The 14019-nt window shown below is 41.3% G+C and overlaps 1 protein-coding gene across 2 annotated transcripts in view; it reads left to right on the top strand.

Moving 5' to 3' along the window:
• Positions 1-1177: 1177 nt before the first annotated feature.
• Positions 1178-14019, top strand: part of LOC141509187 (SPRY domain-containing SOCS box protein 1) — a 121338-nt gene continuing 108496 nt past the window's right edge. The window contains exon 1 of one of the 2 annotated variants that reach the window (XM_074218526.1): positions 1178-2167. The gene's annotated coding sequence lies outside the window, so the exon portion shown is untranslated. Of the gene's footprint in view, positions 2168-7451; positions 7806-14019 lie in introns of those variants that run through there. The other variant, XM_074218525.1, reaches the window with a different exon arrangement.

Raw genomic sequence — 14019 nt, 5'->3', positions numbered from 1 at the left:
TTTGCCACAACAAAACAATAAATGAAGCTCTGGTGTGTAGGGTTGATTTCTGAGATAGAAATGCTCACTCTGAAGATTCCTGGTCCTGCTGAGCAGGTAGAAGCCCCCCCAATGCCCCTGGGTCTTGTAACAATTCATAACCACAGGAGGAAAGGATTATAATAACCCGAGGGAAATGGGACAACATTTTCCGAGAACATGAGCTGCATTTTGAAGTAATCTAGAGAGTCTGTGCATTCCAAATATGAGGCACCACTAATGAATGCAAAGGTGGGAGATGGAATGTTCTGGAAGTAAGAAATAGAACATCCTGTACAAATCACAGCTACCTGAGCAATCTGAATGAAATGCAGAGTATGTGGAGGAAAGTAATGTGTAATAAGTCTGGAGAGGTATGAGATGGGAACTGGATTGTGGAGGGTTTTAAACCCTAAGCATTTTATCCTAGAAGAAATGAGGTTGTTAGATAGTTTTTCAGTCATGTCTGATTTTCTGTGACCTCATTTGGGATTTTCATAGCAAAGATCCGAGTGGTTTGCCATTCCTTGTCTGCCCTATTTTACAGATGAGGAAAATGAGGCAATGCGGTAAAGTGATCTGCTTAGGGTCACACAGCTGGTACATGTCTGAAGCTGAATTTAAACTCTCCTGGTCTGTCACTCTATCCACTATGGCATCACCCTAGAAGCAATGAAGAGCCATTAAAGATTTTTGAGCAGGGATGTCCTGCACCTCCTAGCCAGGATGTTCTTCAAAAGTAGGCTCACCTGTCTCTGAAAAATTAGCATTGCCTCAAGGAGAAATCAATGCAAAAGGGTGTTTCCCTGGGTGGATGAGAGATGTCTATTAAAACCCTGGGAACCTGCCTAGCTAAGACTTCTAATGGTTGGAGTGAGAAAGCCAGAGGAGTAGAAAGAGATGTCATCCCATGGGTCCTGGATCAAAAATGCCTGTGGGAAAGAGGGAGAGAAAGGGAGTCGAACCTTGTGAGGGTGAAGCTACTTTAGGGGTGCTCCCTCAGGCCTGGGGATGAGAAGGAAGGGCAGCTCAGATTATGTGGCAACCTCTTGGGGCTCAACCTGGCTGGGGGCTTGGGAGTGGCATGGAGAGGGGAAGGGAAAGTGGGGGTGACAAAGGGGGGGTTGTTGCCTATGGTATCCTCTAATCCAAAGGGAGAGATTGTGCTCTGGGGCAGTCAGCTCAAGGACTTTCTTATTGAATCTATTCTATTACCAGCACCATCCTAGGTGCTAGAATGAAAGAGTGGGAGTAGAAATGCAAAAGAAATGAAGCTCTAGAAAGTGATTACTTCCTCACAGGATCTCCTGGCAGGTTATATTCCTCATCTATATTCATCCCCCAACTTGCCCTGCTTTCCCTTGGGAGCAATCAGCTTAGGTTCATAGTACTCTGTGGGCTTTCACTTGTAGAACTATGGTTCATGAGCCCCCACCGGTATATTGATGTTAAATGGTCAACTGGAGGACGCAAGTAGCTCAGAGCAAAGTAATTTACTGAAATGACTAGTATGTACAATAACAAAACACTTCCTCCTCTTCATAAACCTATGGCATGCTCTCTCCAAGCACAAACATTGCCAGTGGGAAGAATGAGCACACACAGGCTATTCAGTAATGGAGAGGTTGTTTTTGTTCCTTGTATAAGAAATACATGTGACCAAGGCAACTGTGACCAAGGCAGGGTCTTGGCCAGTGTCCTCAACCTTCTGGCCCCTGGGGTCATGGAAACTCCTAAACCTGTTACTCTTAATTTTTTTTAACAGTTTGTGCAAGGCAATGGAGTTAAGTGACTTTGCCCAAGGTACTCCTGACTCCAGGACCAGTGCTCTATCCACTTAGCCACCTAGCTGCCCTGACATGTCATTCTTTTAGACTCTCTGGGTCTGTACCTCTCATCTGAATTTCATTCTGGAGCTGGACTCTCTTTTGGACTTCCACAGATCCTTTCTTGACTGACTTCAAAAAGAACCTCTTGCTTTTCAAAAGGCTGAAGTTTTGACCAGTTAATAACAAGGTGCCCTCATTTCCTTCAAATTTAATGAAGACTCTCTTCTTAAAAGAGTTACAGAATGCCAGGTGGCACACTGAAGTCAGGAGGACCAGAGTTCAGATCCAGCCTCAGACACGTACTAGTTGTGTGACCTTGGGTAAGTCACTTAACCCTGATTGCCTCACATTCAGGGTCTCTAGTTGTCCTGATTCCTTTCTGGCCACTGGACCCAGATGGCTCCAGAGGAGAAAGTGAAGCTGGTGACTTAGCACATCACCCCTTCCCTCAAATCCAATTCATGTGCATGTCATGGTCTTCTTTGAGAAAGAAGGACAATCATCATCATCATGATCATCACAGAATGCTATTATTCATTTACACTTCATTTAAAACCTTAACACTTGACTGTTACTTGCCCTTTACAATCAATTATATTTTGATCAACTCTTCCACCTATTGTACACACATACAAATACATGTACATACAAGCATATATATCTATATATCTATCTATATCTGTATTTTTAATCTATCTATCTATCTATCTATCTATCTGTCTGTCTGTCTGTCTGTCTGTCTGTCTGTCTGTCTACTTGTCTTATCTCTGGTCCAGGGAATAGAACAATGAACTGAGTCAAGAGACCTGGGTTTGCATTCTACCTCTGAGGTCTCCTTATTGTTTGACTGTGGGAAGATCATTGATTCTCTCTGAGTCTCAGTTTCCTTATCTGTAAAATGTCTCATCAGATTGATTTGAGGCACAAATGGGACAATAGAGGTAAAACTTTACAAATTTTAGAATATGTGTCAGTTATTAATATATCATTTTCAAATTATTGATGGTGTTCAGGTAGAAATGGTCCTAGGAAAAATTACTCTTGTTCTTTTACATTTAATGTTCTGTTACTACTAAAATAACTGCTTTTCATAGTTGCAAGTAAAATTATTGGGTATTATTGTTATCATAATTATTATCTTACACATTAGATTATATGTTCTAGGAGGTCAGAGTCTTCTTCATTTAGCTTCTTCCCAGAAATTAGCATGGTGCATTGTTCAGAACTTGTGTGGAAAGAAGGAAGGAGTAGGAAGGAGGGAAAGAAAAGAAGAAAATGGAAAGTAGAAGGAAGGAAGGAAAGAGAAGAAAGAAGAAAGGAAGGAAGAAGAGAGGAAAGAAGAAATGAGAAGGGGGGAAAAAAGAAGAAAGATCAGATTTGCCCACATTTGGATAGTGTTTTAATATTTGAAAAAAAGTTATTTTCTCATCCCAATCCTATGATTTCAATAATGAAAGTATTATTAGCCTCAGTTTTACAAATGAGGAAACTGAGGTTCAGGGGAGGGGTAGGAACTTGTGTGATATTACACAGCCATTAATGACCAGAGCTAGGACTTGACTTCAAGGTCCTATGACCCCAAATCCAAGTTTCTGATTGTTGCCTCCCATAGTCCAATGCAGCAGGTTGGATTTTCTGACCACAATGGTCACTTTCTACTCTAAACTTTAACAATTCTGAAAACCTCCTTTGGCATTACCCTTTAAAGGGACCCACAAGGGAGACAATGATTCCCCTTAAGAATAATTCCATTTCAAATAAAACTAAGAATACAGGTTCCTGGAAATGGAATACTTGGCTTGCCCAAGGTGATATGCTTCACTGTTCATTGGCCCAAACTCTGTGACCATGCCCTAGGTTTGGGGCTCATCCCTAGGTCTTCCTCTTCACTCACCCCCTCGCTTCTACTCCACAGTCAAGAATTGTTTATAAGTTTGTTTCTACTGAGTGACTGGGGCAGATCAGTGGTGCTATAGTTTATAGAATACTGGGCCTGGGGTCAGAAAGACTCATCTTTCTGAATTTAAATCTGGTCTCTGACTCTTACTAACTGTGTGACACTAGGCAAGTCACTTTACCCTGTTTGCCTCAGTTTTCACATCTGTAAAAATGAGCTGGAGAAGGAAATGGTAAATCACTTCAGTATATTAGCCAAAAAAATTTTAAATGGGGTCACAAAGAGGTGGACACAATTGAAACAGGTGAACAAAAACAACTGAGTGATTAGGCAGGAAAATGTCTTGAAAGAAGGGAAGGCAGAGGAGGAAAAATCTCCCTTATAGCTTGCCAGGCTCATCACTGAATGAGCTAGGGAGCAGCACTCTGACCCCGGGGAACTTCTGTACTGAGGCAGAAAGGACATAAACACCCAGAGAGACATACAGAGGGAGCATTCTTTTTTTTAAAAGATAATTGAGCTGGCTTAGTTCCTCCTTGTTTATTCTCTGAGGGGAGAGGAGTAATTAGAGTCCATGCATTGAGATTCATCTCCCTTATGGAGGCAACATGATGCAGTGGAAAGAACACTAGGCTGAAGTCAGAGGACCTAGGCTAGTATTTATTTATATATGTGTCTCAGCTCTGGCACAAGGAACAAAGTGATAGATTCAGAATCAAGAGACCTGGGTTTGAATTCTGCCTCTGAGCTTCTCCTGATTGTATGACCTTGGGAAGGTCACTGAACCTGCATGAGCTTCAGTTTCCTCATTTGTAATATGGGAATAATCAAGTCTGTAGTACCCATCTCATCGAGTTGATGTGAGGCTCAGTTATTCCCCTCCCCTCGTGTGACTTTAGATAAGTCTCACTTAACTTCCTTAGGTCCTCATTTCTCCTTCCATAATGACCTTTCAAGTCTCTTCCATCTCTAAATCCATGATCTTATCATGGCTCACTTTCAATTAACATTTTGGAAAAGGCTGGACTCTAGGTGGCCTCAGAAAGGAAGCAGGAAAGAGATATATATTCTCAATGTTCAGAAGGAAGGAAAGAAGTGAGAGAGACAGAATGAGGGGGGGGGGAAGGACTAGGGGGGGACAAGAAGAGACTTCAAAAGGTTCACTTTTTGCGAGGAGAGCAGACAAAGAGTAATAGGCAGGGGAGAAAGAAGAGTGGTGAGAACCTGCCATCACAGACCCAGGGGGACAGAAGGAATACGACAGAATCATGGAGATTTGGGTGAGGCTGTGGGTGCTGAATGCCTAATCAACTGATCAATAAAGATGCATGGATTTTTTCTTTCTTTTTCCTTTTTCATATATATGTTTTATTTGTTTTGTTAACTATTTACCAATTATGTTTAAAAATAATTTTTAAATCATTCATTTTTTAAAATGTAGAGTTCCAAATTCTCTCCCTTCAGTCCCTCTCTCACCCCTTGAAGAAGGCAAGCACTATGATATCACTTATATATGAAGTCAACAAGTGTCTTTTCTAAGTTCTCAACTGCTAATGTCTTCCTCCCACCATAATTTTGTATTTATTTTGTATATAAAGTCATTTAAGTGTATTTGCCTCAATTTTTTCATCTTTGAAATAAACTAGAGGGGTCCAGGTTTCAATTGTTGGTGGCAGGGGTCCAGAAGGACTCACCTAAAGATTGTTTCTTGCCCCCTATGGCAAGGGATGCTGATGTTGAGCTGTTTGCAATCCCTGGCTTGGAACTCAGGCTCTTGAACATTGGGACCTCTGGATTCCTGTGGATTTTGCTCCCTTCCAATGTCAGATATTCTATCTTCTTCCATTTCCATGGTTTGTTAACTAGAACCAGTTATAGAATGTCTATACATGCTGTACCATCTCCAGCCACTTCCCCTACACTATACAGCATTGCAATATCCCCAGACACCCTCTCCCCAAAGTTTTCCAGTCTTGCATGTGTGGGGGTTTCCCCATTATACAAATATACACAAAGTTAGTCTACAGAATGTGATCTCCTTGAAAGCAAGGACTGTTTGACTTCTATCTTTGTATCCTTTGTACATAGTGGGTATTTAGCACAAATATTTGTGGTTGATTGTGTAAGGATCCACCATGTGCTAGACTCTGTGTTAGGTAATAGGTTTGCAATGGACCAGTGTTCCAGAAGAGTTCAAATTTCTAGGCCCCTGAATTTCTGTTCAATCTCAGACTAATTAGGTTGGGTCCCTTTCTGTAGCACTGCTTTATTCCCCATAACCCTGTGAGATACATAAGACCAGTATTAGTGACTCCATTTTACAGGTGGGGAAACTGAGACTCGGAGAAGTGAGGTGGCCAGTGAGGAAGAGGCGACATACAAATCAAACTCTTCTGACTCCCGAGTCCAGGGCTTTTTACACTTCACTAATATTGTCCATAGAACACAGGGGTTGGGTTTGCTCTATTTCGGTCTTTATATCCTGGTAGATAGCATAGTACCTTATCCTTAGGTGCCGCCTCTGTAGTGGTAGTTGAACTCATAGTAGCAACAGTAATAATAGCAGTAATAGTTGTAGTATTAGTGATAGGTAGTAGTAGTGGTAGTAGTGGTGGTAGAGGAGAGACCAGCAGCAGTAGTAGTGGTAGTAGTAGTAGTAGTAGTAGTAGTAGTAGTAGTAGTAGTAGTAGTAGTAGTAGTAGTAACAGTAGTAGCAGTAGCAGTAGTAGCAGGAATAGTAGTACAATTGAATTATCTCTGGCAAAGGGCAGAGATAAAGTTAATAATGTGGAACTCAAGATTCAGAATGAGCCATAGGGTGTCCCTAAAGTCTTAGTGCAACTTTAAACTTTCATAGCACCCTAAGATTTTTCGGGACACTGTAAATATTTCTGGACATGACTAATGTGGGAATGTTTAGCTTAATCATGCATATTTATTACAAGGACTTGGGTTTTGTTAACACCTCCCTTCCACGATTAAGGTAGAGAAGTGGGAGACAAAAAACTTAAAAATGTTCCTGGGATAAATGGCATGAAACTTATCCTTTATTCATCTTTTAAAGACAAATTCAGTTAAGTAGGAATGGAGGGTGGGAGAGAGACTCCAGAACTCTGGCTAGTTGCTAATGGGAAAGTCTTAGCTGTGTGATTGGGTAGGGAGGAAATCTGGACTTATAAAACAGTAGATGGACTTGTGGTAGGGAGAGGGAGAAGTAATTAGTCTTAGTAATGGTAAGATGCTATGCTTGGTTATTTCTAACCTGCTAAAGAGTAGAAAGCATGGCTAATGCCCTCTAAGTTTCAGGGTCCTAGGCCAAAGTTTGAGAAACTCCACTCAAGTTACAGTTTCATTGAAGACTTTTCAGCAGGAGTTCAATAAAAAGCCCACTGATTGTTCAAAACACAATACATATGAGCTGTCTCCAACATATATATATGTATGCATGTATATATATGTATATATGGATGCATATGCATATATGCACATGCATATGTACATGTGTATGTATATGTATGTGTATATGTATATGCATATGTATATGTATCTATCCTTGAGGATAGAGACTATCTCTCTTTATCTCTCTTTTTCTATTTGTAAGCCCAGTCCTTGGTATAGTGCTTGCCATTTAGTAAGCACTCAATAAATTGTTTTTCCTTCCTCCTTCCTTCCCTCCCTTCCTCCCTCCCTTCCTTGCTTCCCCTCCCCTCCGCTTCCCTTCCTCACTCATGCACATAGGTCTGAGGCTACAAGTCATTGGTGACTAAGAGTGCAACCTCCACCTAAGCATACATGACTTTAGTAATGCACTTCATCAAAAATCAGCTTCTGGAGTATATTTATAAAGCTCAGTCGCCCCAAAGCCCTGCCCTCCACCCCACCCTTGGCCACTATGTTCTAAAGCACTGTTTCAGGGGAGGGAAGGCTAAAAGGAGACGTTGGCGCCTGTGAAAGATCGTCCTTGTGTCCAAAAGGAGTTGTCTGGGCTCCTGCTGTCACCTGCTCACCGTCCTAGAGCGGCCTCAGCTTCCGGGGCGTCACAGTGTCCATTCTTAGCTACGGTTTGTGACCATGCAAATATTTGGGCTGGTTCTGTGTGTGTATGTGTGTGTGTGTGTGTGTGTGTGTCAGAGAGAGACAGAGAGACAGGGAGAGAGGGAGAGAGGGAGGGACAGGGAGGGAGGGAGGGAGGGAGTATATGTGTGATGTGTATGTGTGCTCTCTTTAAAATCCACACTTGCGGGGCAGGCAGGAAACTGCCCCTTGGTCCCTATGCTCCTTGGGCCAATGGTTAAGGCTGGGTGGAGTCCCATGGTCTGGGGATGTGCTCAGGAAGATGAAGTTCTCTGAACATGAGCCCCAACCCCTCACCTACAGCACACTAGGAGGCCGCTGTGATCTGAGTTTGGCCCTCTGGGGAAGAGGGGTGGCATACCATTGCTGCAAAAGAGTCCAGCCGTGGACTGGTATCTCCCCTGCTCTACTCGATTATTTTTGTTGTTTTTAGTTTATTTTTGTGAGCAATGAGGTTAAGTGACCTGTCCAAGGTCACACAGCTAGTAAGTATAAAGTGTCTGCAGTGGAATTTGAACTCAAGTCCTCCTGCCCTCAAGACCCCCTGCGTGGGGTTGTGCTGGCCCTCCCCTGATGGATAGCTCCTGGCTTAAGGGTTTTCTTGAAAGGAATGTTCCCAGTGATTCTTGCATCAGCCAGGGACTCAGTTTTTCCTTAAAAGGGGCCCCATTGCTTTTCTGCTCTCTCTCTCTCTCTCTCTCTCTCTCTCTCTCTCTCTCTCTCTCTCTCTCTCTCTCTCTCTCCTCCTAGTCCCAAATCCATTGCCTCTCCCATAAGCCCTGCCCTGCCAACACACTCATGACAGGTGAATGCAACTAGTGGTAGGGCACTGCCTTCCCCACCCCAAACCTCCCCGATGTGTTTATTTACTCAGACTGGCTCCCTGGACAACCGTGTTCCTGCCCAAAGGCTGGCAGTGCAGTCATTTGCCCCTTTCTTCCTCCCTTCCAATGCTGGAGACCAGGACACTATGTTCCCTCAGTGGAGGACTACAGCCCCACAGGTTGCCCAATGACCAAGGTCTGCAGACGAGCCCTCTGGGTGGTGTAGGGGCTAGACACACAGGCACCAACCTGGGCTAGGGGACAGATGGGCCAGGTTCTCATTGGTTTGTTTACTTTTAATTTTTTTAAACTAATTTTTAAATTTATTTTTCTAACTGCATATAAAGATAGTTTCCAACAATCTTATTTTTGAATTTTGAGTTCCACATTTTTCTCCCTCTATCTCTTCCCTCCCCCTCCCCTAGACAGAGTAATCTGATATAGGCTATACATGTATAACTATGTTAAACATATTTCCATCTGAATCATACTGTGAAATAAGAATCAAAACAAAAAGGAAAAAATGAGAGAAAAAACATTAAATAAATTTTAAAAAGTGAAAATAGGTTTGGTCTGCTTTCAGGTCTGCATTCAGACTCCAAAGACAGGATCTCTTTTAAAAGGGAAATAAGGCAGAGGGATGGGAAGGGAGACCTGTCTCCCTGCTCTTCTTTCCATCAGTCTGAACAGATGGGCAGAGTTCTGAGTTTGGGAAATACAGGACCCCAGACTCCCAGAAACTTGCCTACTGACTTTGGATTAACCTAATGACTCAATCTCCTCCTGCCCATTATAACATTGTTTGTCCTCAGCCGGCCCTCTCCTGCTTAATGGCAATGCAGAAGGGATCTATAGGAAGCTAGAGGACCAGTGTGGTTACAGTCCCAAATAAAGAGAAGGCTTGGGATCATTCAAAGAGAGCACTTTTACAGTTAAAAGCTCAGTTTTCTTTCAAGTCACATGTTACATTGGGAAAAAAGTTTTAAAATGCCTCTTAGGATGAAGATGGAGGGTACAAAGTCATAGAATTAGATTATCATGGAATGTCAGAGCTGAGAGGATCCTTAGAACACAGAATGTCAGAGCTGGGAGGGCCTGAGAGTCAGGCCTTAGAGGTATACCAGAAGTAGATAAAAATATTTTCATCACTCATGGGATACCATTGTTCTATAAGAAATGATGAGCAGGTAGATTTCAGAAAAACCTGGAAAGACTTGCATGAACTGATGTTCTGTGAAGTGAGCAGAACCAGGAGAACATTGTACACATTAACAGTGACATTGGAGGATGACCAACTTTGACAGACTTAGCTCTCCTCAGCAGTACAATAACTATAGACAATTCCAAAAGAATTTATGATCAAAAATGCCATCCACATTCAGAGAGAGAACTATGGAGTTTGAATGAAGAAGGAAACCTACTATTTTCACTTTTTAAATTTTTTTTTTGTTTTTTCATTCTCATGGATTTTTCCTTTTGTTCTGATTCTTCTTTCTTCCACATTGACTAATATGGAACTTTTTTTAACATGATTGTTATTTAGAACCTATATCAGATTGCTTTGCTGTCTTAGAAAGGGGAGAAGAAGGGAAGAATGGAGAAAATTTTACAAAGATTAATATTGAAAACTATCTTTATGTGTAATTAGAAAAAATAAACAATAGCTTTCAACATAATAAAATACCCCAATTAATTAATTTTTAAAACTTCTGTGGCTCACACGACAGGGCCTGGTATGCCTTAAATTATTTTAGAAATCTGAATTTTCTATGCTTTCATCTTTCTGAGGAAGAGGCTGAGGATTATACAATTCATCCTGGACTTGGAAGCCCACTTTGAGAGACAGTCAAATGTTGAAGGTTGTCCTCAGAAATAAAGCTGAGGAGTCTCCAGGTAGGCAGACCCAGGAGAGAGCAACTTAAAGAAGCTATGATATGGCAGAGGGGTGATCAAGGGAGAGGGAGGGATTGCCTCCCATTTCTCCTTTTTCAGTGACAGAGGATGCTTTTGTATTGAATTCCTTGCTATCAGTATTTTGACAGGTTCCTCAAGTTTTCTGAGAAACACCCCACCCACACACAAGCTGCTCCTGACTCTGGAAGAGTCTGTGCCAAGGATGTGTTTCATTTCAGGAACAGACCCTAGCAGAACACACAGGGAGAAAGAATCAGACATTTGCCAGAGTCACACCTGTTTTCTCCTCACCTTTGAGCATCCAAGTAGCAACCCTCTCTTCTAGGACTTCAGAGAAGTCTCCTAATCATGCCAAAGGATCATAAACCCATTTTACGGGTGAGGATGGGAGACCCAGATGTCACAATCAGAGAATCATGCACAGAAGCATGCCTAGCCCTCAAAGTCCCAGGTTGGCATCCTGCTGGCAACCTATAACTCTTCCCCCTTGAACCTCAGAGCAGGTAATCAATGCTGCAATGAATGCAGAGGGGAGAGTGGGAATTCTCAGTTGTATGAATGACTAGGGGGACAGTCCTTTCCCCTTGATGAACTATGCCACAATAGGGTTAAGCTTGAAATATGTGTGTCCATCAAGCATTTGTTAATTGATTAAATACCTTTTATTTGAATAAAATACACCATGGTATAGTATGGGTATGGCTGCATGTGACCCTCAAAGTCCATTCATGTGACATTATCACATTTTATTCTTATACTCATTGGTAATATAGGTTACACTGTTATCATAAATAATTACCAAATCCTATATGTGGCTCTTGACAAGTTTTTGTTGGGCATTTTGACTCAGAAGAGCTAAAAGGTTGGACGCCCATGGATAGAGGAAAGAGCTGGAATCAAGGGAGGCCTGGGTTCATATCCTGCTTTACATGTAATAGTTATGTGACTCTAACTGTGTAAGAGGAGAATCCAAACTTCCTCTGGAAGTGTCTACCTTTTCAGGAGCTACTCAAAAAAATTCTTGCCAGAAAGTCCTTCCACTGTCAACTGGTTTAACATAAGAAACCAATATGGCACACCTATCAGATTGACCAATATGACTAAAAAGAATAATGATCAAAGTTGAAAGGGATTTGGGAAATTTGGGACACTAATGCATTGTTGGTGGAGCTGTGAACTGATCCATCATTTCTGAAGAGCAATTTGAAACTATGCCCAAAAGCTAATAAAACTGCTCTTCTATTTGTTTCTTCAGCATTTAAAGTGGTGGTCTGTTTAATAAATGCTTTTTTCATTCATTTATTCATTCACTTGTGACATTACCTCTGCTCTCCTCCCACTAGAAAATTTTAGTCTGACTCTAGAACTTCCCTGGTCTTTGTTAGGCCAGTTTTGACTTCATCCTGCTCAGTTCCAAGCTTATCTAACACTCCTAGATAACTCCCAACTTTTTCCCTACACCTTATGTGTCATATTTCCTCATTAATTATTGAGAGCTCCCTGAGGACAGGGATTATCTGGCATACCTTTATTGTATACACAACTTTAGCAAAATGCCCGGCAAGTCATAAATACTTCATAGTCTTATCAATCCAAGAAATATTCATTAGTTTTGCTGAAAAATGTGTTTCACAATCTCTATTTCTAGCCATACATTCATCTAGCTCTACTTCTCTATCCATCACCTCTCCACCCACCTGAGTATTGACCGCTTTTCATAATTGATTATCAATCTATCATCACAATTGATCCATCCATCCTTCTATCTGCATCCATCATCTAATTGCTTCTATCTATCTATCCATCTTTCTCTCTATCCAACTATACCTGCCTATTTATCTTTACCCCAAATCCATTATGTAGCATAGCCATTATAATCTATCACTATCATTATCTAGCTCCTTATCTGTCCATCTAACATAATCATCTATCTATCTACACTCACATAATAGATTATACCATACTGAAGATAAATTATTTATCTACAAGCCAAGACTAAAATGGATGAAGAGTTGGTGAGTGACTTTTTGCTCACAAATGATTGTGTACTCTCTTCATCTTATGGGGTTAAGATCCAAGAAAGTATGGATTGATTTTCTGCTGTTTATATTAATTCTGGCCTAATAAGGAACACCAGGAAACGATGGTTCTTTACAGCCAGTATCATATCATCCTTATGTGGAACTATTGGTTTCAAAAAATGGAGAGAGATTTTTGAATACTGTGGATAAATTGACTTACCTTGGCACCACTTTCCAGGACTGTATACATTGATAATGAGATTGCTGCATGCATCACCAGAGGTAGCTCAGTGCTTGGCTACAAAGGAAAGTGTGAGAGAGAAGAGGTGGTAAGTTGTCTACCAAATTGAAGGTCTATAGAGTCACTGTGCTAACCTCATTGTTGTTGTATTCCTTTGAAACCCGGACAGTCTACTGGATTGCTTCCATTTGGGTTGTCTTAGGAAGAGTTTGAAAATCACTTGGCAAGATAAGTACAAGACAGTGAGGACCTTTTTCAAAGTAAACTGCCAAGAACTCAAAATCTACTACAGAGAGTGCAACTCAGATGGGTTGGACACAATGTTCAAATTCCAAATGTATGCTTGTCTAAAAGATTATTATTTTTTTTAAATTTTTTTGGTTTTTGTAAGGCAATGGGGTTAAGTGACTTATCCAAGGTCATACAGTTAGGTAATTATTAAGTGTCTGAGGCTGGATTTGAACTCAGGGCTGGTGCCCTATCCACTGCACCACCTAGCTTTCCCCTAAAAGACTATTATTAAGGAGAACTCACACAAGGCAAGCACTCTCTTGGAGGTCAGAAGAAGGAATACAAAGACACTTGAAGGACACTTAGAATCGATTGTGAGCCATGGAAAGTATTGGCATAGGACTCCCCTAGAAGAAGGGGCTGTGCTCTATGAACAAAGGAGAGCTGGAAGAAATGTGGGATGTGCAAATTTAGAGCCATCCCTACTCCAAATGTTCCTGTGGACTATTTGTTTCCAACCTGTGGTAGAGCCTTCCAAGCTTGTATTGGTGTGATCAGCTACAGTTGTGCACAATGTACCTTGATCCCGACCTAGTGATGTCATTTTAGTTCTGTTCCAGAATGGAGGACAACAACCAAACAGTATTTTAAAATGTAAGGAAAGTTCTTTGCAAACTGGACAAATATATTGCTGTTATAATTGGGGTGTAAAAGGGCCTTTGTGTGGCTCTGAGTTGGTCTCCCCTAAACCACATGTGCTCTTATTCAGTTCCATATAAATTCCATTGGGAATATTTGGTAGAGTAAAGAGGAGGGGAGATAATTACTCATATTTTGTCATTAATGAGTAGAGAGTAACAATGATAATAATGGAGTTTTAATGGATGGTCTTGAAGGTTTTCTCCAGTTCTAAAATTCTTTATTTATATAAAAGTGCCAGGCATGATATGCTAAGCGCTTTACAAATATC

The sequence above is a fragment of the Macrotis lagotis genome, chromosome 1 (genome assembly GCF_037893015.1).
Source record: "Macrotis lagotis isolate mMagLag1 chromosome 1, bilby.v1.9.chrom.fasta, whole genome shotgun sequence".
Classification (NCBI taxonomy): domain Eukaryota; kingdom Metazoa; phylum Chordata; class Mammalia; order Peramelemorphia; family Peramelidae; genus Macrotis; species Macrotis lagotis.
The sequence above is the reverse complement of the archived record's forward strand: the minus strand, read 5'-3'. Positions and strand labels throughout refer to the sequence as shown.